The sequence below is a fragment of the Triturus cristatus genome, chromosome 9 (assembly GCF_964204655.1).
Source record: "Triturus cristatus chromosome 9, aTriCri1.1, whole genome shotgun sequence".
Taxonomy (NCBI): domain Eukaryota; kingdom Metazoa; phylum Chordata; class Amphibia; order Caudata; family Salamandridae; genus Triturus; species Triturus cristatus.
This window is the reverse complement of record NC_140592.1, coordinates 1,056,869,182-1,056,894,731: the sequence shown is the minus strand read 5'-3', so window position 1 is coordinate 1,056,894,731 and position 25,550 is coordinate 1,056,869,182. Positions and strand designations below refer to the sequence as shown.

The 25,550-nt window shown below is 44.9% G+C and overlaps 1 long non-coding RNA gene across 1 annotated transcript; it reads left to right on the top strand.

Annotated features, from left to right (window-relative positions):
* Positions 1-7,492: 7,492 nt before the first annotated feature.
* On the top strand, positions 7,493-25,323 carry LOC146799370 (uncharacterized). Its single transcript, XR_014969261.1, has 3 exons — positions 7,493-7,612; positions 8,069-8,303; positions 25,084-25,323. It is a non-coding gene; the product is annotated as an uncharacterized LOC146799370 (long non-coding RNA).
* Positions 25,324-25,550: the final 227 nt, after the last annotated feature.

The window sequence follows — 25,550 nt, the reverse complement described above, 5'->3', positions numbered from 1 at the left end:
GAGCGCTAGGGGGAGTAGTTGATCCCAGTTCTTTCCATCCCCAGACAGAAGCTTTTTCAAGGTAAGTTTTAGACTACCGTTATAGCGTTCGACTAGTCCGTCTGTCTGGGGATGATAGACAGAGGTGGTTATATGTTTGATCTGCAGCTGTTCACAAACTTGTTTTAGGAGACGTGATACAAAGGGTGTGACTTGATCGGTGACTATCTCGCGGGGAAACCCCATCCTGGAAAAGACCTCTACGAGTCTTTGCGATATGGCGGCAGAGGTGGCGGTCCGCAGGGGGAAGGCCTCAGGATATCTGGTGGCATAGTCGACCAACACCAGAGCATACTGGTGTCCGCGTGCTGACTTAGGCAAAGGGCCGATGATGTCCATGCCCAGTCTGTCAAAGGGGGTGCCTATTATAGGTAAGGGGTGTAAGGGCACTGGCGGGGGTACATAGGGATTACGACGTTGGCAGATTTGACACTCCTGGCAATACTTTTGGATTTGTGCATATACCCCAGGCCAAAAGAAATGTTGTAAGATAGCCTGTCCTGTTTTTTCTGCCCCTGAGTGGCCCGCCAACAGGTGGGCGTGTGCAAAAAACAAGATTTGGTCCCGGAACTCTAAGGGGACCACAAGTTGGGGAACAGCGTCTTGTTTGGAGAGACGATATAGCAGGCCGTGTTTCTCAATAAAAGTGGGAAATGTCTGATGTAAGGGGTTCTGTGGGTCTCTGGCTTTTTGCCAGGCATGGGTGAGGGTGGCGTCGTTCAACTAGGCCATCCTGAAATGGTTATCTCTTGCCCAGGGTTCAGGCGTAAGTGGGACATCATGTTTTGAAGGACCCAGGGCAGCGTGCATTAAGGGAGTAAAACATGGGGTGTCTATCCCGATGATTAGGGACTCAGGGAGATTCTCTAATACCCCTACCACTGCCTCCACCTGTATATCTCCCTCAGTGACTAACACCAACCTAGCCAAAGGGTATTCCTTCACATCCCCATGAATGCACCGGATGTGCACGGTTTTCCCAGGTAGAAGCCTTGAGGGATGTACCAGTTCTCTCTTCACGACCGAATGCCTACACCCAGAATCAAGGAGAGCCCTTACCACCCTCCCCTCAAGAGTCACACTTACATAGAATATCGGCCCTATTTCTTGGGCGAAGAGGACAGAGCGGGGAGCATAGCTCACGTCCATCGGTTCCTCCTTCTTTTCTCTTTTCTTGCGGCAGTACCGGGCAATGTGTCCCCACTCCCCACAGTCATAACATTGGGGGCCTGAGTAGGTCGGGTTCTCCGGGCGTGCTATACGAGGACGGCTGATTTCTGGGAGGGGTCGTGAGGGTTTTCTTTCTGGCTTTCCGGGACCTAATGGTCGGACGTGTCTCTCAGGCTCTTTTACGGGAGGCCGGCCTTGGGCCCTGGCATAGGAGGTCGCCATCTCTATGGCCTGTTCCAAGGTGAGTCCAGCGTGTTGCTTTAACCATCGTTGGGTAGAATACGGAAGGGCCTCCAGGAATTGTTCTAAATAGATTTTATTCATGACCTCTTCCATATTGGCTTCATGTGGTTTAAGCCAGAGGTCCGCGGCTCCTTTCAGTTTGAAAAACAGAGTCTTGGGTAAATCACCTGGGACACCACGTTCTTGGCGGAATTTTAGCCTATGGGTTTCGTCATCCACCCCGAGCCTATCAAGGACATACTGTTTCACAACAGTATAGGTGGCGGTTCCATCTCGGTTTACCATTTGATATGCCGCTTGGGCTTCTCCGGTTAGGAGCGGGGCGAGGTAAAACGGCCATCTATCTCCTGGCCAGGCACTAGCCCTCGCTGCCCTCTCGAAGTTAAAAAAAACGCCAAGGGGTCGTCTCCAGGCACAAACTTCTTCTGCAGGGGGACCACTGTCCCAGGTGGATGGCTGGCCCTGCTCTGTCCCAGGTTGACCAGGAGCTGGGCATGTCCTTCAGCAAGTTTAAGTAGACTGTCGGCTTGATTTTGGATGGCCGAAGTGAATACTGCGCGATCCGCGTCGCCCTGACTGGAGGATTTCTCCACCGCCCACTCAAGTTTGGCTTGGCCCTCCTTCATCTGGTGGATAAGGGCTTCCATCCTGTTTCGGATGCAAGGGAACTCGATCTCCTATCTGGCTCGCCACTTGTCACAAGGGACACCCTCTAGGGGAAAGGAGGCACGACAGTCTGGGTTATGGGGTTATGGTTTCTTTATTGTTCCACGGTACAAGACACCAGGTAAAGGATGTGATCACGTCTTCCTTCTTGGCTCGCCTTCCCTTGTGACGCTTTCCATGGTGTTAGGTGCTCGTCCGACTCTCCAGGGAGATAGACCGAGGAAAACAAAAAGAACACGGGAACGCACAAAGGTGAGATGAAGGAGCTTTGAATGGATTTGAGGCAGGGTAAGGGGAGTGAAGGGTCACCGGGGCTGCCACCACGTAGAATTCTCACAACAAAAAGAATAGAAGTCTCGCAGGTGAAGGTGAAGGTGCCGGGAATAGGGTGGAAGAACGTAATCTGTGTCCCACACACGCACACCCCTCTGTGACCACCCCAACTCAATCCTACCCCGTCCCTCCCCGTGAAAAAGCAAAACCCAGGACTCGGTCCCGTACCTTTCCCAGCCACGCTCCTCCGGGAACATGGCGGGGCGAGTCGCGGTTACGTTGGCCTCCTGGCTGCTTCGGATCCTCGACCTCGTCTTCTCCGATCCCTCTGCTCGTTTTCTCGCTGTCTCCACCGCCTCCTTGCTCTTGCTCTTCCTCTCTCTCTCCACTTCTCCTTCCTCCACCGGCTTTCGCGCCTTGTTGGTCTTCCGGATTCTCTTTACAGGCAAATACGTCCCGTGATTGGAGGGTTGTCGCTGACGTAGTTCTTACAGGCTCCTCCCCCAGGGAAGTCCAGTCCGGATTAAAGGGCCCGCTCTCGTCCTGCGGCCGAGGTGGAAACGAATAGTCATTATCGTCTCCAGCTCGATCTTCCTCCAGAGTGACCCCCTGACAGTCCCATACCTACATTTTTTGACATTGTGCCCTTACAAGAGGGTTGACTTAAGGGTGTTGTTCTCTTTTTTATCACAAAGTTCGTAGTTTACATTCTATTATTTGGTTGCAAGGGTTCTACACCTAGTGTGCGTAAGCCACCATGTGCCGCACGCTCAATTTTTGTTGAAAGGGTTTTGTACCTTGTGTGCATAAGTCACCATGCGCCACACGTTTGTTTTGTTGTAGTGAGTGTTTTTCACTACATTTCTCTGGGTTTTTGTCCCTTGGGTCCCTTACTTTGGGGCAAGGGAATGGGTTTAAGTCCCTTTTTCCACATGACTTTTCTCCTCACATGGAGAGCATACACGTTGTCCCTTGTTTGAGGGAGAGGTAGGAATTTGAGTTTTAGTCCCTCTTTCCACATTTTCACATTTTTACTTGGTTTTCCTCCCTACAGGGGAGTATACACATTGTCCCTTTATCTAGGGGAAGGATATTGGGTTTCAGACCCTTTTCCCACTTGTCTTGTCTCCTCACATGGGGAGCATACTTATTGAATTTCATTTTCTTTCTTTTATTAAAGGAGGGGGATGGGTAGGTAATCTTTCTTCCTTCTTGTTTAGTCCCTATCCCTCTCGTGATGTGGTGTTGCCGTCAACCCTGGGTTACGGACTATTGTCTTTTTTTTTTTTAACATATCTTTATTGAGCATCAGACAAAGAAAAGTTACATTTACATCCTGTATCTATGTGCCATCTGTGCATTTTTCTGAAAATAATCTAAGATCTGGTATCCAACTGACAAAGAACCATTCCAACATTGTCAATGATTATAAGCGAACAAGGCAATCAATCAGTATCCCGAGTAGCATGTACTGCACTTGCAGAGAGCAGATCGATATAATACTCAATTCAACCCTACCCCACAACCACCCCCCTCCCCCCAACCCCAAACTAACAAAGAATATTGGTGCCGCTGCGCGGGTGAACCACCCCCACCGATGTATACGGACTATTGTCTTATCTTGTACTTTTATGTTTATAGTTTTCTTAGTCGGGTTTCATTATTCTTCTGTTCAATAGGAAAGAGATAATGTAGTATTCTCATGTTGTAATTGAATGTACTATGTTGTCTTGTTACTAGCTGCTCAGCCTGTGTGAGTGTTCTGTGCAGAATGTTGGTGTGTGGGCCATGAGTGGAATGTTTGAGTGACTGGTGTGTGTGATGCAGTTGGTGGATGGGGCTGAGCAGCTAGCAGGCTGCTCCTGGTAGGGCTGCTGATGAGGACTTATAGACTGTTATACATAGGTCTTATGCTACTTGTTACTCATTTCAATAAACCTACTTGAACCTCATCATACAGCGTGGACTACATTACCACAGGATAATCTCCCCTGCTTCAAAAGGGACTACTTCTGCTGGCATGAATTGGCCAAGATTGTTGCTACCCAACCAATTGTGCTGGCATCTGTAGTGAGTACTGCAGGCTGTTTTGGATGCATGCCCATGCCTTTTGATAAATTGATCAAGTTTATCCAACTCCACTTGACTGGATAACGTAATTAGGTGATTAAAGGGGTGAATTACCAGAGAATAAAATCTGTGCAAGTGCCACAGGAAGGGGTGTACATAAACACATGCCCATGGAACCGTGAAGTCAAAAATTTCCAATTGCCCCTGAATCTCCAGACATAACCTGTCTGGAACTTCTGAGCTGGAGAGAAGAAAGGATATCAGTATTTGAAGGCAGTAGATTCTTTACAAGGGAAGGAGGATTTCCCCCTCATCTGTTTTGAAGATGAGTCCTATGAGCTTGATTTCTTTTGATGGTATCAGTTGGCATTTTGGAATATTGAGCAGAAGCCCTAACCTATTTATCATTGTCATGGTGGTATCCAGAAATGTGAATATCTCTGGGATAGATGGAGCATGAAGCAACCAATCGCTGAGATATGGCAAGACTGTAATTCACATCAGATGAGGGTGTGCTATGACAGGAGCCATCATTTTTATAAAACCTCTGGGGGCTGATTTGATCCCGAATGTAAGGACTATGAATTGTCAATGCCAGTCTCCCACTACAAACTTCAGAAACTGCACATCTTTCCTCGCCATTGGAACATGAAGATAAGCATCCATGAGATCGAGCGTGGTCATGAAACATTGTGATGGGATTAAAGGTGCAATTCTCTGCAAAGTCTCCATCTTGAATTTGATGTCTGGATAAACTGATTGAGGTTCTTCAGGTCTGTCGTGAGATGGTAGCCTCCAGATGCTTTCCGAACTTGGAGGACAATTGAATAAATGCCCAGACTACTCTCCTTCCTTGGAACTGGATAAATTGCCCTTTTCTTTAGAAGAGCAGTGACCACCTCACTCAAGACCTGCCTCTTGAAAGGATTCTTGGGAACTGGAAGTTTGAATAAAGCCTGAAGGGGCCGGAGCATATTGACACTCAATCTGACAACCAAATCTGACAATATGAAGAACGTATCTGTCTGACGTTATCTTCCTCCAATCGGAAAAAATCTGCGTATCCGACCTCCAACCGGCAATGGTGGGGTGTACTCGGCATGGTTAGGAGTTCTGTGGTTTAGACATCGAATCCTGCTTCTGCTTCCAAAAGGAACAGAACAACAATGTAGACTTCTTCTGAGGTCTACTTGAAGAATCAAACTGCTGATGGAGAGATGATTGTCTGAATGACTTACATTTTGAGGATCTAAATGATTTAGGAGTCTGTTTTTTAAATGATGAAGAATGTTTCCATTCCTTGAAAAGGCGATGGAGCTTTTTTTCTGAATCTCCTCCAAATAATTTGGATTCCTCGAATGCCATCTTCAGGGCCATAGACGTCTGAGCTGCATTGGTATTCCAGTCCTTCAAATATAAATTGCGTCCAGCTACAATTGAAGGGCCACTGGTTAAAGATGAAGCTCTAACAACATCAAACGACATGTCAGATAACAACTCTATTTGTTTCTCCATAGATTCCAATAGCTGAAAGCAATCTGATCCATCTTGAATCACCTGAAAGAGAAACTTAAAGTCAGAAAACAAACATTGCTCTGTATAAGCACCATACATTCCAGACCATAAGGCGGTATAGGAACCAGTGAAGAACCTTCTTAAGAAAAGAATCCACCTTCTTATCTGCAGGGTCTTCCAAAAATGTTCTCCTTTGCCATGGATGAATCCACATGAAAATTGTCTGAGAGAAAAGTCTCTATATTGAAGAGGATATAGCTTTGTCATAAACCTAGGGAGAGATTTCTTCTCTGGGTCTTTCAATTATTTTAAATAACCAAAACATGCTAATGTATGAGTAATCCACAAAGAGGTCTTTGGAACTGTATAACACTGTAACACACGATGAAGAAGGTCTCTCAGCTTGAACAAAACCTGTGTTCCCCCAAACATGAGAGAGTACATCTTGCAGCATATCCTTCTAAATGTATTTGCTTTTCTGATCTGCAGATCCTCACTGTCAGTAGAGACATCTGAATCAGAAAGTTGATTGCCAACCAGATTAGTCTTGCAAGCCTCCTTCTTTCAGCTGTTTTCAAAAGCTTGTAAAGTGTCCAGGACATCCTGCGATTCCTGTCATTGTCTCCCTCTTCCCCATACCTGCATCGCTTGGGGGAGTAAGAGAAGTCCCCATCAAAATGAAAGGAAGATGGGAACTAAAAGGGTACAGATGTCTCCTTTTGGAAGAATGCTTACCCATCCTTAAGCAGACTGAAACAGGAACTACCATCTGGAATAGATTCTCAAACAAACTTCCTAAAAAGGAATATAATATTGCCAACTGTGAGGAGGAAACTTTAAATATGCTCCTCAATGGTGCGCTTCTTGAATCTGGCAGAAAATTAATGTGTGCACAAGCTCTTCCCCGCATGCGTGAGTCAAGAGCACTGTCTTCCCACGTCCGTGCACTCATGCGCAAGAAGAGCAAGGCCAAAAAACATCTGCCTGATGCTCCTCCAACTTGCATAAAGACTGAGGACAAGAGAAGGAATCCAGGATCGACAATGCCGCCAAGCATGTTAAGTCCTCCAACTTGAATCTGGCCAAGATTCAATCCCTCATTGCAGGGGTGGAAGACTTCACAAGCCCAGCAGGGAAGCAGTCCTCCCCTAACCTTACCTCTGCATCTTATGTCCTGGAAAAAGAAAAAACGAACAGGAGGATTCTGGACAACTGTTATGATGCTTTATGCACAGCACTATCCTGTTAAAGAGCACCATAGTCTGCACTTAGGACGCCCCATTAGGTATGCAAGAAGGGTTGCACACCTCTGCACAGGCATAAGGCATTTCTCATGTATGGATGGCAAGATCAATAAGACATGGCAGCAGTTTCCATCTGCTGTATACGTCACACTCTCCATGGTATTTAAGAGTGGTACGAGCAAGCACCAGCGCTTGCTATTCTGTCTTTGTCCAGACTGAACTTCCGTCCGATTATTTCCGGGAAGGGCGTGGGTTCGCCTGGTGCCCTCTGACCCGGATCCTGTTTCCGTGGCTGCTCGCTCTTCTCCGAGCAAATTCTTTGAGATCCTCCAGCAGGTGCCGGTGTTGCCTGTTGAAGCTGGTTCTTCCTGGGATGCTGGAATCTTATCCAGGTAGAGTGTCAGAGTTGCTGCAGAGTCAGTGCGACGACAGGAGCAATGTCTATATCAGTGAGCTGCTCATGAGGCTCGGCCGGCCTTCAACTGCAAAAGCTAAGTGTACTGGTAGTGTGAATGCCTGGTACTGTGCTCTATTCTTTGAGTGTACCATTTCCAGAATCCTGATTAAGAATCTTTATGTGGTCCGCAGTTCGACTTTAAGGATTTGGTAACATGAGAACCAGTCGCTATCAAGTGAACTAAAGACATTGTATTCACTATGAGAAGGATCATGGTTAATTTTGGAGTACCGAAAATTAACTCCGTCATGAGTAAGGAGTCCTATTGTTAAGCCTTAAATCGAGTAAATTAAATGTGAGCGACCCTAACACTAGAGTGAATGTACATATTGGAGTGAGTGGCCAGAGTAATGCTGAGGTAATGTGTTTTTCTCTTTTTCGGTCACTACAGGTTTACATGTGTGGTCGTGACTCTTAGCAGATGGTTGACCTCAGCCAGTGCCTTCAAGAAACATCAAGGGCAGGACAAGCCAAGAGAAGTGGATGATATGGCTGTTTTATTATTTTCTCTATTCTTCTTGGTTGAGCGCTTGTGGGGAACTAGATGACCTGTTCTCCGATTGAACACCTACTGGAGGGGCTGGATTGACCTCACGCCATAGTCGCCGCCAGCAGAACATGGCTAGGTTAGTCATTTCGTGTATGTATAATACTAACTGGTATACAGTGTAACAGAATAGCAAGCCCACGTATTTAGCTGGCCTGAGCTATGGATTCCAACGCAGTTCTAACAGCGATCTTGGAAAACATTACGACTTTGCAAATGGAGGTACATGCTTCATGTGTGAAAAGTCAAGAGTTAACAAAGAAATTGGGAACAGTCAGGAGGGAGGTAGCAAGATTCACACGCAAAGGTCCTTCTGATCAAAGTAAAGGGGGAGGAGGGGACACATAGGAGCACGGACCCTCTCACCTCCTCTTCCTCAGACCACACCACTATGCATTTGCGCAGTGGGGGTGGTGCTACCCCTCAGGGGTTTTACACTCCTGCACAGGGACCCACAACACAGTCAGCGGTTCCTACACCTGTACTTGTAATACATGTCTCGCAGATACCACTTAAACCAACCTGAAAGGTTTTATGGAGATCCAAAAATCCAAAAAATTTCATCAATCAGTGTCGACTACATTTCCTGTACAAGCCAACAGTGTTCACAATGAACAAACAAAAACAGCATGTGTGTTGTCTTATTTAAAAAGCAATTCAGCTAATTGGTTGATAGGAAGAGACGATCCCCTGCTATACAACTTTCCTGCTTTTTGAAGAGAAATGCTTAAGCTCTTAGATCGTAAAACGCATCTCCTAACCCTTAAATACCAAATTCAAGACCTGCTTATGTATGTTACGAAATTTAATCGATTTGGTGGTGGAGACAGACTGGCCAGTGGGAAAAATAACCTCTTTGTTGTATCAAGGCTTATGCAGTCAGCTAAAAGATGTGTTAGCCCAAGTTGTGTAGTGGCCACACACCTGTGAAGAATTGGTTGAACTCACTGTGCAACTGAATCACAGACTACAGTAAAGAAGAGGAGACTAGCTTTGAGGAGATGTTAGGTACGCTACCCCTCAGATCAAGATGGGAACAGAGGACAGTGTATCTAACTCAAATGGGGTAGACTCCATTCAAATAAACGGCATTCATAGACCCCTCTCGAATAAAGAATGAGAGAAAAGATGACGACAAAGGTTGTGTATGTACTGTGGTAAGAGTGGGCATTTTATCAAGCAATACTGTGCAAGAACAAGGCCCTTCACAAGGCCCTTCAACAAGCAACCTCCACCTAAAGCCAAGTGGCCATCCAGCAGGACTTCTCTTTAGAGGAGAGGGCTTCAAAACTAACAGTTCCGAACAAGAAGGAGGTCCCTTATTCGGGAGCCGGAGAGATGGCCAGCACCACCCAGACAGCTGAAGCACATAGGAATGTTGAAGTTACAATATGTTTACCTACCAAACAACAATGAAGAGCTCTGGCCTTGTTAGACTCAGGAGCCACGGGTAATTTTATTGACTAGGCATATGCTCCGGAAACGGGACTGCAATTCATCAAGAAACCCATCCCAGAACCAGTCAAGGCAGTGGATGGTACCGCCCTTCCTTACAGTCCTATCAGGTGCCATACTCCTGCTCTCACCTTGCAATACTGAGATAATAATTTTAAGTCTATCCAGTTCGATATTATTGAAGCACCCCATTTTTTTGATATTGGGAATGCCATGGCTCACTCTACATGACCCCACAGTCCATTCGGCAGCCTGCTCTGTGACTGTGGATGCACATTTTCACCAGGAACACTGCACATGGCTTTCAACATCACAACTACACAGGGCAGACACACCAGCTGTGTATTTGACTCAATGATGTACCAGCAGGTAGGTTTGCAGTACAGTAGTGTTGCCTCTGGAATATACGGCACACAAATCTGTTTTTGACAAAGACAAAACAAGTCAGTTGCCTCCTCATTGGGAGTATGGCTGTCAGATTGATCTGGTACCCAGTGCTTCAATACCCTGGAGCAGAATTTACATGCTAACGGAGTCCGAAAATCAACATCTGATGAATTATATCCAAGAAAATGTGGCTTCTAGATTCATACGCCAATCTTCCTCTCCCGCTTCGTCTCTTCTCTTTTTCGTTTCCAAGAAGGAGGGGGTCTCAGCCCATGCATTGACTACCATGCCATTAACAGACTGATGATAAAAAACGGTACCCTCTGCCGCTCATTCCTGTGTTGCTGGACCAACTCTAGGGCGGCACAATCTTCACTAAACTGGATCTTCAAGGGGCACACCAGTGAAATAAGGTGATGAATGGAAGACTGCATTTCGGACAAAAGTAGGATTCTTCAAATATCAAGTAAGGACCTTTGGGCTCTCCAATGCTCCAGCCGGATTCCAGTACTTCATGGATGAGGTCCGCAGGGCATATCTGGACCCGTACTGTATCATCTACATTGACGATATCCTGATTTTTTCAACCAGCTTGCAGGAACATATAGCTCATGTCAAGACCATTCTGAAGAGGCTGTCAAACCATCATCTGTACGCCAAACTAAAAAGTGTTTGTTTCATGTTGATGAAACAGACTTCTTAGGATCTATCATAAACCCAAAGGGACTGAAAATGGATGATAGAAACGTTACAGCGATAACCCAATTGAAATCCCCGTCTAATACGAAGGCGCTACAGAGCTTCCTAGGGTTTGCCAATTTCTACAGGCGCTTCATAAAAGGATTTTCCCACATAGTCCAGTCCATCACCCGACTACTGAAAAAAGACACCCCATTCATATGGACCGAAGAAATGGAACAACCTTCCAGACATTGAAAATGCGGTTCATTCAAGCACAGATATTACATCCAGAGATAACAATGCCTTTTCAGGTGGAAGCAGATGCTTCATATTAATCCTTGGGAGGTGGCCTGAGATGGGACAATTGCATCCAGTGGCTTATTATTTCAGCGAGTTGACAAATTGCGATCAGAATTATAGCATATCAGACAAAGAGCTCTCACCCGTAAAGAAGGTGTATGAAGAGTGGAGACATTATCTACTGGGAGCCTGTCCTACCATAGAGATCTTCACAGACCACCGCAGCTTACGGTTTCTCAAAACCACCAGATCACTCACACCACACCAGTTTTGATGGTCTCTTTTCTTTTCTGATTATGATTTCATCATCAAATACAGACCAGGTCCACAGAATGAGAAGGCAGACGCTCTCTCTTGAGCAGATCCCTCACTGGAACGTGACTGCATCTCCATTGAGAAATGCCCACTATCCTCCCTACAGCAGCCTTTAAGAACTTAGAACTGGTTATAATTGACTCCAAGAGCTTCATACAGAGCCTCAAAGAACAAATATGTACAGTTGATGTTCAGACTTGGATTCAAGCAGATCCCGCCAACAGATTTTCAGAAGGAGATCTTCTGTATCAACAGAACTCATTGTATGTACTGAACTAGGACCTGCACTGAAGAAGGACCTGCAACTCCAAGTGTTTTCTTGGCTCCATGACTCAAATCTAGGAGTACAAATGGGCATGCAAAAAATAGCAAAGCCACAGAGAGGAACTTTTGGTGGCCTATGCTTTCTCATTACTTTAAGTTGTATGTAGAAGCATGTGCAGTATGCAAGTAGGGCAAGACCATCCATAACAAACCTGCTCGCTTATTGCACCCTATGCCTGTGCCTCCAAGCCCCTGGCACGCACTCTCTAGGGATTTCATTAACGAGATGCCACACAGTGAGGCATACACAGTGATATTAGTTGTTGTGGATCATCTAACTAAAGTGGGGCACTTCATACCCCTACCAAAGTTGCCTTCTGCAAGTAAGTTAGCCCACATATTCCTGAGTCAAGTAATCAGGTTACAAGGTATCCCTCTGATTCTTATAACGGCCTGGGAATCACTACCTACATCCAAGTTTTGGCGAGCCTTGTGTAAGGCTATGCACATCGATGCCTGGCTGTCCACAAGCTACCATCCTCAGACCAATGGATAAACAGAGAGACTAAACCATACATTGGAACAGTGTCTCCATTCCCTTACCATACAACAGGGGGAAGAGTGGCACTCTCTCCTATGGATGGCTGCATTTGTTTACAACAATGTAGATCACTCTATGTTAGTCTGTTCACCCTTTTTCCGCTTGAATGGCTTCCACCTTCATCAGTTACCTTTCGAATGGCCTGTCATTACCTACCATCCCTCCATACAAGAACATCACATTCACCTATGTTCTGTTCTACAGGAGGCTACTAAGCATCTACAACTAGCTGGAAATGCAGGGAAATGATTTCAGACCAGAAAAGAGCAGTTGAGGCTTCGTATACTGTAGGAGACAAAGTTTGGTTGTCTACAAAAAACATAAAGTTCAAGGGTACTAATAGACTGAAACTTAAACATGTGGGTCCCTACTTTATAACCAAAGTAATCATTCCTGCGGTTATGAGGTTACAGTTTCCCCCTGATTGGCGTATGCATCCTGTCTTTCACGTTTTCCTTCTGCACCATACCTTTCACACACCACAACCACCAACAAATCTGCAGTAGTGGAGGTAGGAGGGGAGGCAGAGTATGAGGTTAACAGAATCTTAGACTCCAGAATCAGAAGTGTATATTATCTAATCAACTGGAAGTGCTCTGACCCTGAAGAAAGGTCTTGGTAGCCTGTTCATAATCTTCGTTGCCTTGTCCTGCTGAGGCAATTTCATATGCGGCATCCCTCAAAACCTACGCAACGGCAGAGACAGTGGTCTTTGAAGAGGGGTACTCTCTCAATGCTCTATGCACAGCACCATTCTCTGTTGTGTAGGTCCTGTGTGGTAAATATTTAAATTACCTGTACTATTTTTTATGCGGTAAAGTCTAGTAAGAATAACTCAGTCAAAATAAGAGGCAGAATCCGTGGTATTAGAGGTTCTGAAAAGGACTTTATTCCTTACAAAGGAATTATGGTTCGAACCAGGCAATCATATTCCATCACCACGAAGGTTCAGGAAGGGATCAGCAATACATTATTGACAAGTAACAATATATATATGAAAAGCATTGCATTAAGACAGATGCAGGAGGCGTAACAGCTGATAATACAGATAAGAATACACATACGTAATGAAAATAGGCGTAATAATAGGCGTATACTAGAAACGTCATTTAAAATGATGTCACAAGTGGGTGGATCCATAAGAGAATCCTGCAGTGTCAGCAGAAATATTTGGCAGAGATGCGCGCGCAGCCGCATGACGTGTGATTGACGTGCAACTAGAGGGTGAAGGGGAATTGACATTTAGCTCTACATGTGGAGACAGAAGTCTGGTGGTCAGGTCAACCTAATCCCAAATCGTATCTAATATCTTTGTTTAAGGAACTGTTTTATCCAAAAGGAAAGGTCTCTCGGACGGAATCTATCCTATACTGACTGTTAGTGCATGTACAAGCGTCTATGTGTCTATATGAGATGCGAGGGGGCAGGAATCTTCCATGGTGACAGGGGCTATGAATTACTTGCATAAAGACAGCGAGGCCGGGCCCTTTGCTCGGTAGCTAGAGGGATGTTTACCTAAAACTTCTAGACAGGAATGCATTGAATGAGGAGCGGAGCAGATAACTTGAAGGCTGAATACAGTTTTTGGCAGGCAACAGGCCGCGTCAGGCACCGTTAGCCGCGGAGAGAGTAGGACAAAGTTCATGGATACGGATGCAGGTCCAGGCTGGAGCATTTCAGAGGCAGAAGCAGGAAAAGGCTTGATGACAGAATTCAGGGCCTACTCGCCTGAACTGTAAAACTAGAAAAGTGAGCCATATAAAGTCGGTGGCCAATCATACTTAGGAATGGAATATTCGACCCATTTATGGCGAATCTGAAAGAGGACAGGTTGATGTTGGACGCACATGTATTTGCGTCTTCATAGCTGGAACTGGAGGGAACATACATGTACTTGTAGCATGTACATGGAGCCGTTGGGGTCTAAGATAGGGGACACAATTGACCATAAAAATTCATATTTCCTCATTCCCTCCTTGTCCCCTACGGACCCTCATGAAATATCCATCTTCATCAATCCATCAATCTGTTCATATAGCATCATTTGTTCTTCTTTCTTCTTCCGGGATCTTGAATGAAAATTTGAAGGCGGGATACACGATGTGGCACACAGACCACAAATCGCTGGCCCACATTGTAGACACAAGCAGCAACTGAATAGTATGAGAAAATCAATACCTAGGAAGGATAGGATCCTCCATCCCCAGGCTGACAACATGCTCCAGAACCAACCGGACCAAGTCCAGGTGCCTGGATTCTGGTGTATCTGGCTTACGATTTTATGAAGTCGAGTTATGGCTTTATATACTGACGGCGCGTTTTCTGGTATGAAAACACAGCAACTTGATCCGATGACCCTACAAGCTCCGCCCCTATCGGCCAGAATGACGTCAAGGACAAGACGATTTTGAAGAACAACAATCCGCATCGCAGACTGCTCCTCTGTTAAGTTGCCTAAGGTGGAAGTAGTTTCATTCACTACTGCTTCAAGGGTTCTAGTTAATCTACGTATCAGCTTACTATTAGTGACTGTACCTATGTAGGGAAAGAAACCTTTATTGAAATCTGTATATTGCTCCCATGCTGTTTCAGTGTAGTCGACAATCGGGAGATCTCTCTGCTGTCTATTGGGTACTAAATGGGTATTCCTATGATAATCAGGCGGGGCTAGGAAAACAGGTGGCAGAAGGAATGCAATGTAACAGGTACCATCCCAATCTAGGGGTAGGCGCATGTATGCGGTGTGACCACAGATGAAGTAGGAGTGACGGGAAGCTCTAAATGTAGACTTGCCTTGATCACTGAATTCTATTACAGTGGTACATTTACTATGGCCCATGTGTATTGAACCATTCTTTCTTACACATAATTCGCCTCTAACTGGAAATACTGACATAGCGGGCAAGATTGGTGTAGCTTCGGATTCAACATTCAGGATCATGAGGTTAAGTGTAAAGTTACCTAATCCATATACTTCATTTTCTAGATCAGTCCCTGTTCTTTTGGGAAGTCCCTCCTTGTTAGGGTAGCAGACTTTAAGTAAAACTAGGTTCAGGTTTCCCCATACCCAGTTGTCTTGATAAACTACTGAATTTGAATCTAGGGAATTAATCAAACTAAACCATGCTCCACAGGAGCCATTGTGTGTGAATGGATACGGAAAGAGGGGCAGAACTCCCCTGTATTTCTGATAAGGAGGGAGTCGGCCACATATCCAACAATTTGTAGCATTGCTGGTCTGATGAGAATGATGTAACATACTAATGAATGTGTTGTTGCGCAGCGCAAATCTATAGGACAACTCATGCGGAGGTAATTCGCTAAAAGAATGTTCGGCAGTAGCATTGAAAGCACGCTTGGAAATAGGGTAATACATGTGTAAAAATATACTGACAGTAATAATCAGAAGACTTAGAAAAAACATAATTAATAATGTCACTATGCAGTGACTACGAAGTGATTTACAGTACGCATGTTTCTTGAGCTGTTTCTGTCTATTTCTCTCTCTATTTCGGTCTAGAGGATACATGTCAGAGACAAATTCAACCGATTCACCTTGAAGAGGACTTAAACAATCAAATTGTCTGACTTGCTAGACCTTAGTTTCAGTTTATAGTTCTCTTTTTCTGGCCCATCAACCAGGGGGAGTTTTGAGTCAGTCTGTGAGGGAATGCAGGGTTGAAAGTTCGATTCAGATGGTAGTCCATGAAATTTTTTGATATGGCTCGAGTGCAACCACCCTTTACGTCCCTCAATCTTCACAGCTGTCCTTGTGGTCAATAAGACGAGCTTAGGCGACTGCCAGCGAGGCTCCAGCGGGTTCCTTCTGTCGAAGTTCCTTACAAGCACAAGGTCTCCCGGAACCACGTCATGGGGCTTCACCTCAGTGTTATCGGGAAAAGCTGCAGCTACCTGTGAACGACAAGATTGTAGTGCAGACATCAAGGAAGCCAGGTAATCTGTCAACATATTACAATCAACATCAGTGATTTTACGAGGTATAGGCGTCCCCCACATATTTGGTGGTCTACCGAAGATCACCTCATACGGGGAAAGCCCTGTTCGAGAGTGTGCTACCATTCTCATGTAAAAGAGCGCAACTGGTAAAGCTACTATCCAGTCGACACCTTTTTCTCTACATACTTTGGACAGTCTAATTTTCAGAGTTTGATTATGTCGCTCCACGAGACCTGCTGCCTCGGGATGTCGGACACAGTGGAATTTCCATTGGTAGCCTAACAGAAGTGAAACATGTTTCATTAGCTCGGATGAGAATGGCTGGCCATTATCTGAGTACACGACACGGGGCAAACCATATCGTGGGAAGAATTCTCGAACTAACTGTTTGGCAGTAGTCGGGGCAGTGTAATCTGAGACGGGATACGCCTCTGTCCACCGGGAAAGAGCGCATACAACTACAAGGACATATTTGAATCCTCGACATCGTTCCATCTGGATATAATCCATCTGGAGGACTTCAAAAGGGTGATCGGGGGGTTGGAATCCACCCTGTTCTACAGGTACGCCTTTTCCTGGATTGAACTGACAACAAATCATGCAGGTGCGTACTTTCTGTTTAGCTGCTGCTCGCAAGTGTTTATTGAACCAAATGTGTTGAATACTGTCTAGCATAGCTTTCTCTCCTAGGTGCGCTGGACTATGTATTGTGTTAATGATGACTTGAACCATTGAGTCGGGGAGAAACCATATAGATTTTCCCTTCGTCATCCATCCTTGATCCGTTTGGATCCCTCCTAATTCAGTCCATCTCTTGATTTCTTCTGGTGTGGCATGTGTCTGTATATCAATTACATCAAGGGCGGGATCCTTAACTGTCATGCAGTGTGTTGGTGTCGGAACTATTGTTTTTGTCGTGTCAGTTGTATGAGTCTGATTCTGAGCAGTTTGTTTAGCTGTTCTGTCAGCTAGGTCGTTACCCTGAGAAATAATGTCAGTCACTTTCGTATGGGCCTTGCATTTCATAATCGATATTGCAGTAGGCAGATGTATTGCATCTAACAGAGCTTGAATAAGGGGACCGTGCTGGATGTGGGCACCGTGAGAAGTTAAATAACCTCTCTCTCGCCAAAGCACGCCGAAGTCATGGACGACTCCGAATGCATAACGTGAATCTGTGTATATGTTGACTTTCTTATTTTTGGCTTGAATACAGGCGTGTGTCAGAGCGATGAGCTCTGCTGCTTGAGCTGACAAGGTATCGATACAATTTGATTCAATAACTTCAGTGTCTGTTGTGACTGCATAAGCGGCCACTAACTCTCCTGTATTTGTTCTCATGCATGAACCATCTACATACAATGTCAGGTCTGGATCTGATAATGGAATATCTGTCAAGTCTTGCCTGGGTTTCGTCGTAATAGTAATGACTTCAATACAATCATGTGCCAATGGGTCTGTTCCATTTAATGGCAAAAGTGTGGCAGGATTTAATGTACTACAACGTCTGATTTCTATGTGTGGCTGGAACAATGTCAATTCATAACCCGTCAGTCTTGCTATAGTCAAGTGTTGTGTTTGGGTCCGGTTCAAGAGAACCTCTACTGCGTGTGGTACTTGTACTGTCAATTGATGTCCTAACACTATGGCATCGCTTTGTCTGATAGCTAAAGCTGTTGCTGCGACTGATTTCAGGCACGCAGGAAGAGCCTGAGCTACGGGATCTAATGTACTAGAAAAATAAGCACATGGCTTGTGTGATCCTGCTTGTTCCTGCGTGAGTACTGACAAAGCAGTACCTTCACGTTCTGTGACAAAGAGTGTAAAACGTTTGCTGTTACATGGTGTTGCTAAAACAGGTGCTTGGCATAAAGCTTTCTTTAAGCTTTCAAAAGCTTGTGTATGTTCCTGAGTCCAAGGGAGGACAGTCGATGTCGCTGCCTCCTGTGTTGTCAAATGAATGAGTGGTTTTGCTAGAAATGCATATTGAGGGATCCACTGCCTACAGTACGAAGTGAGGCCTATGAATGCCCGCACCTCCTTTTGTGTCTTGGGTGGCGGCATGTTAACAATTAACTGGATGCGGTCGGGTGTAAGCTGTCTTCCCCCCTTGGACAGCAAGTGCCCAAGGTACACAACTTGCTGGACACAGAATTGCAACTTCGAAGGGGACACTTTGTGCCCCTTGTCGGCTAAGAAATGTAAAACCGTCAGTGAAGCTTTTTCACATTCAGGTTCGCTTCGGGCGGTGATCAGCAGATCATCGACATATTGAAGCAGGGCAGTGTTAGCTGGCATGTGGATACTGTCAAGTTCTCTTTTCAGTGCTTGGCTATAGATGCTGGGGCTTTCTGTGAATCCTTGAGGTGCGCGTGTGAATTTAAAACTTCATCCATTTAAACTGAATCCGAACAAATATTGGCTTTCCGGATCGATTGGGACGCTAAAGAAGGCGTTCTTGAGGTCAATTACAGTAAAGAACGTTGCTTCTGAATCTATGGCTGTTAGTAATGAAGAGATATCTGGGACCACGGGGTATTGTGGTACAATGCATTTATTTAATTCGCGCAGATCAATAACTAATCGATATACTGGCGGTGCTTTTGGATCAGTTCGTTTAAGAATCGGAATTATCGGGGAATTACATACATTGGAGTCGGTTTCCACGACCACTCCTTGTGCAATGAGCTCGTCAATGATTTGCAGCAAAGCCACTACAGCATCTGGTGGTAATTTGTATTGTCGCATTCGTGGTAGTACTACTCCTGTTTTGAGTGTGACTCGATATGGTGTAATGTGCATACAACCTACATCAGTGGGGCCTTGCGCCCATAAATGTGCAGGTAGATTCTGTAACCAGTGATCCATGTCTCTAGACACGTAGTGACCCTTAAAGTCACGTAAAAATAATCGTACTCCTTCCGGAGAACAACATATTATAGCTCCTAGAGCTTTCAATGTTTTTATACCTAACAAGTTTTCTGGACATGATTTTGTAAGCAATAGATCTGTAGTTCGTGTCAATGGACCAACTGTGAATGCAAGTGGTTGCGATACTTCGTTAATAGTGGGCTTTCCTGAAAAACCAAGGGAAATATTTTGTGAGCCTGAGAGGGGTGCCCCTGGAACTTCGCTATGACTGATAGTGGTTCTGCTTGCCCCTGTATCGAGTAGAAACTTTCGGTCTTTCCCTAATACTTGACTCTGTACATAAGGACCCTCTTGATCTACGGGAACCTCGATAAGGGGTAGGCCAACTTCCCTCTCTAGGCTATTTCATGTGTAGCGCTGATACTCTGGGTAGTCATTTTGTGCATACTGGTACATCTGTTGTGTCGTGTTTTGTGTTGCAGCAATAGGCTGTGGCTGTTGTTGTGGTTGTTGTTGTTGTTGTGGTGCGGTCTGTTGTACAGCTGGCATAGGCTGTATATTCTGAGGTACTTGTTGCTGGATCTGATCCTGTCTAGGCGGACGTGGTCTCTCCTTCGTTATACCCATAGAGATATTATGTTTTAGAACTGCGCAATCGTGTATATAATGACCTGGCTGTTCACAATAGTTGCATGTCCCTCTAACAGGACCCGGTGAATCATTGGACTGCGTTGTACCCTTTTTATGACCGTCAGCTGGAACTGACTGCGCAACAAGCATTTTCATTTTCGTGTCTTTCATACGTCTTTGTTCATGTTCTTGTTCTTCCCTAATTCTATTGTGATGATATTGTAACATTTGTAACATCTGTGACGGTGTGTTTCCTTGCCAGGTACTCTCGAATTTCAGTACTCTACTCTTAACTTGGGGCAAGGAATTTTCAACTAATTTTGTCACAAACAGATGTGGATACGACTCACTACTTGCTTTTATGCCACTATTAATACCAAAACATTTTTCAAATCGGGAATAGAAATCACTAGTATCTTCATCTTGTTTTTGTTTACAAGCTGAAATTGCACCCCAGTCTTCCTTTTTCGTAGTCAATAAACGTGGTAGTACCTGCACTAATAATCCTGGTAATGCTGTAGTCTTTTCCCCAAGCCCTGAACCTGCAGCTCGGGCCTTTTCTTCGTTTTCTAATGCTGTCCAATCTATCTTTTGGTCTCCCACCTCCCATTCCTTTTCTTTGAGTTTCTCGTAAATACCGGCAGGCAATAAGACCTTTAATATTTTCATAATGTCAGGGTAAGTATACTCTCCCATGAGTAACATGTCTTTTATCTCACGGTGGAAACCTGCTGGGTCTTTGTCATGGCTAGGTACTACTTTCTTCATTTCTAATAATTCAATTTTAGTTATGGGCGTGTACACAAACACGCGTTTAAAAGTATTGTCATCACCTCTGACTGGGTGCACTTCGCGTAAGGGATTCTGTCTGTCTATGTGATACGTTTTTCTTTCCTTGGAGGGAACTGAAACATGTTCTGGGCATACGAAGACAATGTACTGGTGTCGATATTCTAGAATTTCTTTAATTAAGTCAGTACCTGAACCTCTCCATTTGTTCGTGAGTAATTCTATCAGTATATCAGGTAGGGGACCAGGATCGGAGTGTTGGCTTCTATACAATATAAGGAGGTGTTGTATCATGTATATACCAGCTAAACGCTGTTCGTCTGGGGTGAGATTCAAAAACGTGTGTGCTAGCGCATCATCACTGTATTTTTCAAAACTGTCAGCCCATTGTACTGGCTAATTCTTGTTCATCCATAGAATCGAGCATGTGATACCCCCTTCGGTCTCGAAGTAATTTATCAGCAGCCTGGAATAAGTGTTCAGGGGACTTCGTATTTAGCATAGGGGCTTGAAAATGTCTGTTGTCTGGACGTATCGGACGTATCGGATCATTAAAGTATCTGGTATTGTTACAAGGTCTTCCCCTACCTACATAAGCTATTGTTTCTAATTGTCCTGTGGGCATTTCTGATTCTTCCTCCTCCTCTCCCTCTGATTCAGTTTTGTCTGCCTCCAATCTGGCTTTATGTATTCGTTCTACTTCTTTGCGGATCTTTCGGCACATAGCTACTATACACGTCTGTTTATCATGTTTTCCCTCTGATATATTCTGACCCCATCTGGTAAGTACTTGCATTTCATCCTGATCTACCCCAGGCCTATCTCTGTCTCTGATCAAGCAGTTTATGAAGAAGCGTAACAGTAATCTCTGTATATCCACTTTCTGATAATCCATGGCTTCGTCAATACTTTCAGGGCCTTGCTCTGTTTGGACAAAGCGATATATATTGTCTAGATGATTAATCATTCCTGGTAGTGTCGTTAAATATAGTGAAGCTCGTCGTATACGTAGTGATGATAGCAGCATTCTGTCATTTTTACCGGGCACTGGATCATATCTACAATCCACAAGATGTTCCTTAAACATGTCGGACGTTGCTATTTGGGGTGTACGTTGGTTTGCTAAATCTCTAAGAGACGATTTACTTCGTGACGGTGGCGTGGCAAAAATTGCTGTCGCACCTCCTGTCGCACCTTCTGAGGTGCTAGGCACGAAAGGATTTGTGGGATATAAGGTAGAAACTGTGGATGCAGGAAAAGCGGTGGAAACAGATGGACCTGTTGGATTGTGCGGAGGAGTTTGTTGTTGCGGAGGTGGGGGCAGATGATCTCGGGGTTCAGCACCCTCGACAGGCGGCATGTGTGGTGGAACATTAACATATTCGGGAGCTACATCGTCTAAATAGGAGGAAAGGAAAATATCTTTTGCGGTCTTGGGATGTGCTTTAATTGGGAGTAATGGGGGTGGCAAATCTTTCGGTATTTCCGGGGTGGCCTTAGGTAAACCTTCGGCCAAAAGAGGATACATACCATTCATAAGAGTGTTCCGTTGTCTGTCTACTTGTTCTGTTTTTACTCGGATACCTTCCTCAACTAATACGTTTTCTCGGGCTTTATTTGAGTTCTCCCTACTTTTCTCTTCCTGTCTGAGCGCTTTCTCTGTGCGCCTATGCGACTCTTTGCGCCATAGTTCAATGGCATCTTTCTGTGACTGTCTGGCTTTCTTTTTCCATAATTCTTCTTCTACTCTCATGATGCAATCTGCATCCCATGTCCCAGCTGCGGGCCACCTCTGACTTTCTGCTAGATCCTTGGTGTAGTCCACCCATAAGTCAAGATATAATACGGCATCTAGGCCATGTTTATGATACATAAAGTACCCTGGAGTGTCCCTAGGTGGAATGGGAACAGCTTCTTCGAGTACTCCTTTTCTAGTTTTGATCTGTCTTAATTTTGAAAAGAACGGCATCTTTAAACCTTGCTACTTGATTCTTACTTGAACTGGACTTGAACACAATTAATATAATAAACACAATAAGGAACACTCATTCATACCACAATTTTTAAACACAGTAAAACATTTAACATTTAACATTTAACATTTAACGAACAATGATAATTAGAAGAAAACTAGTCACTGACATAATACTAATACTAGATAATACTGAATTATATACATGAGCATACTAGATATACTGCTAAACAGTACAGATACACTGCTAAAACAGTGCAGACCGGATTTGTGTACCCCAAACCCGTCATGACCGGCACAAATTAATGTGCACGTCTAAATGCCTCCCCAGCAACGGTACTCACCGGGTAGCACGGAACGGAAGGCCTCGGAACTGAACTGAACTGGACCGGACTGGACTCGACTGGACTCGACTGGACTCGGAACTTCGGAACCTGGTGGGCCTCTGTATACCTCGGATCTTGCTCTCTCAGCTAGGCTCTGGTCGGGATACTTCGCACTTCTCACCGCCTCGTCTGGGTGTTGATCGCAGCCTCAGTCACCCCCGCTTGGCCGGAGGGAGATACAGGAAATCCTGCGGGTACGCGTTTTTTGTCCGTCCGGCTGTGGCAGGAGACCGGGCCTGCAACGCACCTCCGGCGCGTGAGATGAGAAAGTGTCCCTGTTCGGGCGCCAATTTATGTGGTAAATATTTAAATTACCTGTACTATTTTTTATGCGGTAAAGTCTAGTAAGAATAACTCAGTCAAAATAAGAGGCAGAATCCGTGGTATTAGAGGTTCTGAAAAGGACTTTATTCCTTACAAAGGAATTATGGTTCGAACCAGGCAATCATATTCCATCACCACGAAGGTTCAGGAAGGGATCAGCAATACATTATTGACAAGTAACAATATATATATGAAAAGCATTGCATTAAGACAGATGCAGGAGGCGTAACAGCTGATAATACAGATAAGAATACACATACGTAATGAAAATAGGCGTAATAATAGGCGTATACTAGAAACGTCATTTAAAATGATGTCACAAGTGGGTGGATCCATAAGAGAATCCTGCAGTGTCAGCAGAAATATTTGGCAGAGATGCGCGCGCAGCCGCATGACGTGTGATTGACGTGCAACTAGAGGGTGAAGGGGAATTGACATTTAGCTCTACATGTGGAGACAGAAGTCTGGGGGTCAGGTCAACCTAATCCCAAATCGTATCTAATATCTTTGTTTAAGGAACTGTTTTATCCAAAAGGAAAGGTCTCTCGGACGGAATCTATCCTATACTGACTGTTAGTGCATGTACAAGCGTCTATGTGTCTATATGAGATGCGAGGGGGCAGGAATCTTCCATGGTGACAGGGGCTATGAATTACTTGCATAAAGACAGCGAGGCCGGGCCCTTTGCTCGGTAGCTAGAGGGATGTTTACCTAAAACTTCTAGACAGGAATGCATTGAATGAGGAGCGGAGCAGATAACTTGAAGGCTGAATACAGTTTTTGGCAGGCAACAGGCCGCGTCAGGCACCGTTAGCCGCGGAGAGAGTAGGACAAAGTTCATGGATACGGATGCAGGTCCAGGCTGGAGCATTTCAGAGGCAGAAGCAGGAAAAGGCTTGATGACAGAATTCAGGGCCTACTCGCCTGAACTGTAAAACTAGAAAAGTGAGCCATATAAAGTCGGGGGCCAATCATACTTAGGAATGGAATATTCGACCCATTTATGGCGAATCTGAAAGAGGACAGGTTGATGTTGGACGCACATGTATTTGCGTCTTCATAGCTGGAACTGGAGGGAACATACATGTACTTGTAGCATGTACATGGAGCCGTTGGGGTCTAAGATAGGGGACACAATTGACCATAAAAATTCATATTTCCTCACCTGTTAAAGAATACCATAGTCTGCACTTAGGACTCCCCATTAGGTATGCAAGAAGGGTTGCTCGCCTCTGCACAGGAATAAGGCATTTCTGTTTTATAAACTGCAAGGCCCATAAAAAAGTTGTAGAACTTTCCAGCCGTGGGAGATGTCACGGGCTTCATGGTATGGTATTTAAAGTGTGGTTCGAGCAAGCTCTTGCTATTCTTTCTTTGCCCAGACTAGGCTTTCGTCCAATCATTTTTAAAAAGGCGTGGCTTTGACTCGTGCCCTCTGACCCGGATCCTGTTTCTGCAGTTGGTGACTCTTCTCCGAACGACCTCTTGGAGATCCTCCGGCAGACGCCGGTGTTTTCTGCTGAAGCTGATTCCTCCTGGGCCACTGAAATCTTATCCAGGCTCCTCTAGAATGTCGGAGTCACCACCAAGTCAGGGGGGCAACACGAGGAACAATGCATATATTGGAGAGCCGCTCATGAGATTAGGCGTCCTCCGCCTGTAAAAGCTAAGCGTACTGGTAGTGTGAATGCCCAGTGCTGTGCTCTATTCTTTGTTTGAGTGTACCATTTCCAGAATCCTGATTAAGAATCTTTATGTGGTTCGCAGTTCGACTTTAAGGATTTGGTAACATGAGAACCAGTCCTATTGCAAGCCTTAACACTAGAGTGGCCCTAACACTAGAGTGAATGTACATATATGTATACATGGAGTGAGTGGCCAGAGGAACTCTTATGTAATATGTTTTTCTCTTTTTCGGTCACTACAGATTTACGTGTGTGTTGGTGACTCTTAGCAGATGGTTTACCTCAGCAAGTGTCCTCAAGAGACAGCAACGGCAGTACAAGGCAAGAGAAGTCGATGACCTTTCTGTTGTTTTATTATTTTCTCCATTCCCCCATTCTCTTGGGTGCATGCTTGTGGGGAATGAGATTACTTGTTCTCCAATTGAACACCTAAGGGAATGGTCGAATTGACATCATGCCATCGTCCCGCCAGCAAAACAAGACCAGGTTAGGCATGTATGCATGTATACTGCTAACTGGTATACAGTGTAACAGTAACCTATCCATATATAGCACCTAGGAGAGTGGGTATGGCTTACTTAGAATTCTCCTCCATTTTTTCTGTCTGGGAGGTGGAACCACCTCAAGTTATAATGACTGGGATGAAGGAAGTAGAGGTAATGTTCGTTTCCCATAAGTTCTCTATCCCAATCTTCCACTGGGATTGAAT